The 6,268-nt window shown below is 41.4% G+C and overlaps 1 protein-coding gene across 4 annotated transcripts in view; it reads left to right on the top strand.

Moving 5' to 3' along the window:
- Positions 1-6,268, top strand: part of GRM8 (glutamate metabotropic receptor 8) — an 824,239-nt gene that overhangs the window by 183,964 nt on the left and 634,007 nt on the right. The window lies entirely within an intron of this gene.

Here is a 6,268-nt window from a genome sequence, read left to right as displayed (position 1 = left end):
ATTGTATCTGTGGAATTAAACTTTTACAGGATGGGGACGGAGGTTTGGGAGTACTTAAGGAAAAAAAAAACCTACGAAGTCTCCATTGGGGGCCTTTTTGTTTGATAAATACTGGTTATAACTAACTAAACTGAGATTCACCAGTTGGGCTCTGGCAGGGCCAATGTATCCCGAGGCAAATGGCCACTGCCAACCAGTAGTCCCTGAGGAAGAAAAAAGGGGAAACAGCTACTGGGTCTACAGTAGGTAGGATTTGCTCTAGGGGAGTTGTTTGAAGCTGAGGCAGGGTACAGAAAGGGTAATCAGCTGGCATGAACTTTGGCAGGGAAGATGTCATGCAAAATCCAGTTGGTTTCTGTAGCTGTTAGCTTTTCCTCACTGCTATTTTCTATTTGTTTTTATTTTATCTTTAAATAAAGGAAATGATGAAATATCTATCCTTAGAAGGCATCAAAGTTTGATTGTCATTAACTTTAAAAAATACACGGCCGGGCGTGGTGGCTCACGCCTGTAATCCCAGCACTTTGGGAAGCTGAGGTGGGTGGATCATCTGGGGTCAGGAGTTCGAGACCATCCTGACCCATATGGTGAAACCCCAACTCTACTGAAAATACAAAATTAGCCAGGCGTGGTGATGGGTGCCTGTAATCCCATCTACTCGGGAGGCTGAGGCTGGAGAATCACTTGAACCTGGGAGGCAGAGAGGTTGCAGTAAGCGGAGATCACACCACTGCACTCCAGCATGAGAGACAGAGCAAGACTGTCTCAGAAAAAGAAAGAAAAAAAAACACAAAGCCCACATGTATATATAAATAAATGACATTGCCTAATACTTCAATTATGCTTATATATCATGGTTGGATGGCTTGATGTAACAGTATCTGGAAGATGAGATCAAAATCATTGATTAGAAGTGTTAAGTCGAAATTTCCTATTTCTTTCATACATCCTTTTCCTTATAGATGAATGTCAATTTTTCTTTCTCACCAACCGATTGTTTATCCAGAAGTTACTATTTGAAATTCCATTACTTAATGAAGTGCTTACAAAGCTTTGGAAAATTACTCCTAATTCTAAAATAATTATACCATGTATCCTTAGTCAAGAAAAATTGGCATTTATGTGTGCTTTAGCAATATTTAGATAGGCTGTTACATTTCTTCCTTTAAAATAGCCCTGATTGCAATGCAAATTGAAAGCTGTGATGCCATCACTGAAAACTGGGATGGGGACCATCTTCTCAGGTTGATATCCTCTGTCGACAATGGGTGTCTCTAAGAGCCATGTTGAGTCATCTTTGGATCTTCACACTAAGTGTGGTCTTTTCAACCAAGGCTGTACCGTGCATCATCATATAGTCATCCCCACGACATTCGTACCTTCTCTAACAAGAGTTATGATTGCCCTCAGCTATCAAGATAATCGCCACTCTTCTGTCAGGCTTGATACTAAGATTGGAGGAGCTGCTCTGAAGATTCAGTTTCATTCTACAAGGATTATTAAACGCCAATTCTATGCTAGGAACTGTGCTAGAGGAGCTAAAAGGGAATGATCTATGCTGCTAAGCGGCTATGGTCTAACAAGGTAGACGGATGGTAGGACGGTGGTGTGTAAAAAGTGTCATGAAAGCACAGATGGAGGAGTGGAAAGAGGGACCAGGAAAGGCTGCCAGGGGAGGTGACATTCCATCTGGATCTTGTTAGTGCAACCGAAGTAAGAAAATGCTATTTTAAACTATTGCCACGTTCTAAGGAGGGCGGAAAGAATTTGGATATGCCTAGGACTGTAGTTGGTATTTGAATAGACATGGCTATAGCCAAGTCACTATAGATCAGGGTTTCCCAACCTACAGCCTTCACAACTCTGTGACATTTGAGGCCAGATAATTTGCTGTTGTAGGAGCTGTTGTAGGAGCTGTGCATTGCAGGATGTTTACTAGCATCCCTGGCCTCGACCTACTACATGTCAATTTCCAGCACCTCCTCACTGAAACAACCAAAAATGTCTTGAGATATTGTTAAATGTTCCCCTGTGAACAAAATCCCCTCCAGTTGAGAGTTGCTACTTCTAAGTAGTAGAACAAGAAGGATACAGAATCTCAAGCAATCTTGAAATGAGGAGAAAGGGGGAGCAAGAGAATGAGAAAGAAGAGTAAAAATAAGTTAAGAAGATGGTAAAACTTGAGTTACCAAGGGGGTTGTTACCTGGCAGAGAGCGTAATTAAAAAATGGGCATGTCTACTGGCCAGTTCGAAGTGGTTTGTTTTAATGCAAACTGACTCTATATCTCATACTCTCGTATTCACAGTGGCGCTGTGTGGGTGGTTTTTATTTTGTTTTGGGTAGGAGTCTTTGGAAGGGGTTTGATTTTCACATATGATATAGGACAGAGAATGTCACCTTCACCCCAGTAGCTAGGCTATAACTAGAACTTGTGTTAGAAAAGGAGCTTAGAAGCACAAGGCTGGAACCTGCTCTGGAAATCATAGCAATTTGGGGGAAGTTCATGGATGCACATGAAGAACAAATTAAGGTTTAGGCGAATACAGTTTAAATTTCAAGGAAGGAAGAGATTCTGGTTGAGATCTGGGTTACATGGGAAAGAACATGCCAGTTAGGGAAATATTACTTATGAAAACTCCTGACATTTGCTTGGCTGAACACCAGAGAGAGGGCTAGAATGAACACCTGGGCTCTCTGAAGACCTCTTGAAGCTCTTATTCCAGCACAGTTGCCCTGCTCAGCACAGATACAGACACATACTCACACAGACACATCTGCACACACACTCCATTGAAGACCTGGACTTCGGAAAATAATATGGGATACAGAGTAACGAAGGCTATAAAGGGAGAATGGCACATACATATGGGGTGCAGGTAGTGGTCGAAGGATTGGACTGGCTCACCCTTGGGCTCTGTGTGACCCTGGAAGTCATTCCATCTCTCTGGACTTTAGTTTCTTCCTCATTAATGGCTTTGATTGGCCTAAATTGTCCACTGTTTAACCACAGACAGCTCTAAAATACTGTGAATCCCTGAGAATGATAAGGCATAACTGACGTGACTTCTGTTCTCCACTTGTGCAGTCCTTACTTAGAAGGGCATTTGTTTATAGAGTTTGAGCCAGACCAGCCCAATGAATGCCAAAGCCAGTTTTGGAATGGACACGATGGCCAAGAGCAGAGCAAATGGTCCTGTTACAGCTTGGGGCTCTAGTCAGCCACCAGATTCCTGGGGGTCCCTACCAGGTCTTGCTCTTCAGGGACTCCTTAAAGGGCATTAAGATCTGGGTGTTGTCATTGGAGGAAACTTAAGGAATAAAAGAGAAGAATGGAGGAAACTTAGGAATAAAAGAGAAGAATGGGAAACTACTTCCACATCAGGCGCTAATCCTCCTGAGCAGCTTCCTGCCTCATCCCAGCCTTGGGGACTCTCTCTGTTCTTTCTGCTTTCCTGGGCTCAAAGCCTCACTCCTTTTAGTAACTATTCATTGCTGATAATGATGAATGAAAACTGACCTTCTCCCCCAGATACTCTGAGTGTTTGCTGTGCTCTCAAGATGGATCTGAACATGGAACAGAAATAGAGGGCTTCTGTTTAATGTGTATTACAGCATTAAAAGTCTATTTGCCTCATTTTTTTTTCTTTGTCCTCAGGTTATCCATCCCTGTTTGGGATTCAGGGCTGCCTTCATGAATGTTTTGCTATACTATGTCAAGTTGTTTACCAATTTCTGCTTCTAATGCAGCTGTCAGATGCTCGAACTGTCTATTAGTCGAAGAGGCTCTCTACTGACCACCTTTCTCAAGTTTCTTCTTCTTACATACAATGTTTTTGACAAGACTAAGCATATCAAACCATCTTTTAACAATTGTAAAGCCTAATATTGGCCAGCATACAATTCAATTCATTAAACATTGTAGCACTGTCTGTGTGTCAGGCCTTCTGCTGGGTGCTCTTGGGTGGTATAAAGGTGAATAAGATAGGGAGTCATTCCCCTAACTAATGCTACCCTTGTCAGTGAAACTGGTGGGAGCTTGGGAGACAGGTATGGGTGAGCAGGCTGTTTTGCCCTCTTTCTTTCAGGATCCCAGTGAACATTAGCCCAACCAGGTGGTTAGTGCTGGCTATTCACACGCCTTCCTCTCCCTCCCCCAATAATGGGAAGAATCCCCTTGGCAGGTGGCTCAAAAACAGGTCTGGACTATGTCATAAATTAGATTCAACAGCTTCTTGGCTGGCTTCATAGGCCACTACTACTGCCTCCACATTATCCCATTCAAAACCAAAGAAGGTAGATTTATATCATGGATAATAAGACAAGTGTCCTTATTTATTCCTGATTTCTCTGTTGTTAGATGTACCTCCCCACCACCCCCTGCCCCACATATACTTCGCCCTGACTAAAAGTTTAAAATTCCAACTAAAACTAATTTATGAATACATTTATCAAGTAAATATTTTAGTGTATTTCTATCAATTTTATTTTTTGTAATCACTTCCATTTTACTAAACTATGAATGTAGCCAAATTTTCTGTAGTGGTCCATTAGCTAAGTAATTGTGGGAAATATGTAATTATAAAGGACTTAAAGTAATGCTACATTTTGTGGACAACACTATTTGTTACCTGTGATTAACTGGGTAACCTATAGATTGAGCTTAAAGCCTCACCTGGTGAACCTATAAGATCCTGGCTGCCACCATCCCATCTCCCACCTTTACCCCTGAGCTCTTTACTAGGAACTTAACTATGGACAGCATTTCTTACCACAGAAATCTCTGGGAAAATAAAATAAGCCTTTATACAAAATGAGTAAGACTCCTACATAAAATGTGGCTGTCTATAGGAAGGAAACACACCTATAACTCTGAGAATGAAATTAGTTTCAAGAATACACAAAGGATGAAGCCAGTCTTCTGTTGGAATACTCTGCTTGGGAGACTGCTTGTAAATGAGACACTGATGAACACCTGAGGAGTATCTTAAAATCCAAAGTTTTCAATCAAGAGATCAGGGTGAGCTCTAGACAGGGCTTGACTGTGTCAGTGAATCCAACTATCCAGCTGTGGCAGGAGGAAGGCACTAACTTATCCAAGAGGAGGTGCCAGCAAGAGATATTATCAGTCTAGCATTTAAAAGGGGGAATGGTGAGCATATAGAAGGCAGTTGATTAATATCCAGCACTGTTAGGAGACAGGGCCAGGAGACTGGATGAAATATTTTGGTCTTACAGGCAAAGCAACTTGTATAATGGGGAAGGATGCTTTGGGTTATCTCGAGAGGCATGTCTGAAAATCATCTTCTCATTTCAAATGATAGCGTGGGTTATTGTGAGCCAGTTCCAAGGTGGCTAGCAAAATTGAGTTGCTGGATATACAAAGCTGAGACTCATCACCTAGAACAGGGCAAGTGGGGACATCTCAGAAGCTCTGTCCCCAGAGGAGGAGCAGCACCCTGCCTCATTCTCTTCCAGTACATACATTGTAACCCTCTGCTGTCCTTGTCCTTTGCCTATATTGCACAATTTCATGCCCACATGTGATGGGTGAATGAAAATTGGAAATGTAAAACATTGACTATGTGGAATTAAATTTTCATGAATGACAAAAAGACTTGAGTTTTACATTGAAGTCCCCAGTAGCCACCCCTACCCCAATAATGTTGCCCATGTTCTAGATTATAATCAACAGAATACTATTTTATTGCTACCTTCTATTATTTAAAAGTTTAAAATTGTTTGGAATATCAGATTAATTCAGGATACTATTGTATTGCCATCTGGGCTTATCAGTAGCAACTACTTCCATTTCCAAGTCTTATTAAGCAAAACACATTACAGCAATTTGTATGTGAAACATTACAGCACTACTAAAACTTCTATAATGCTGAAAACACAAGTTAAATGAAAGGATACTCCTTTGGTTACCTAAGGTTTGATTAATGTTTCAGTCTTGTCTGTAGAAGGATTTTCAAGGACAAAAACTCCTTACAAAAACTTCAAACTATTTAAGAGCCAATGACTCATATTCAACAGGACTTTCTGTCTAGTTGGAGGAGCACAGTCTTATTATATACATAAAAATGTCTGAAAAAAGCTGGTTGCAATCTAGAGGATCCTCTGGGGCTGGGTCTCTCTTCGAGCCCTCCATCTGGTGGCTTGCTCCCACCTCATGATTCGTGAGAACCTGAGTGGCTCCTAAAACTTGAACTTCAAATGACTCATGCTGTTTCTATTAATTTTCGGGGTCAGTTTTAGTTTCATAG

Source organism: Gorilla gorilla, chromosome 6 (assembly GCF_029281585.2).
Source record: "Gorilla gorilla gorilla isolate KB3781 chromosome 6, NHGRI_mGorGor1-v2.1_pri, whole genome shotgun sequence".
NCBI lineage: Eukaryota > Metazoa > Chordata > Mammalia > Primates > Hominidae > Gorilla > Gorilla gorilla.
Note: the sequence above shows the minus strand (reverse complement) of the source record. Positions and strands in the feature narration are given on the sequence as shown.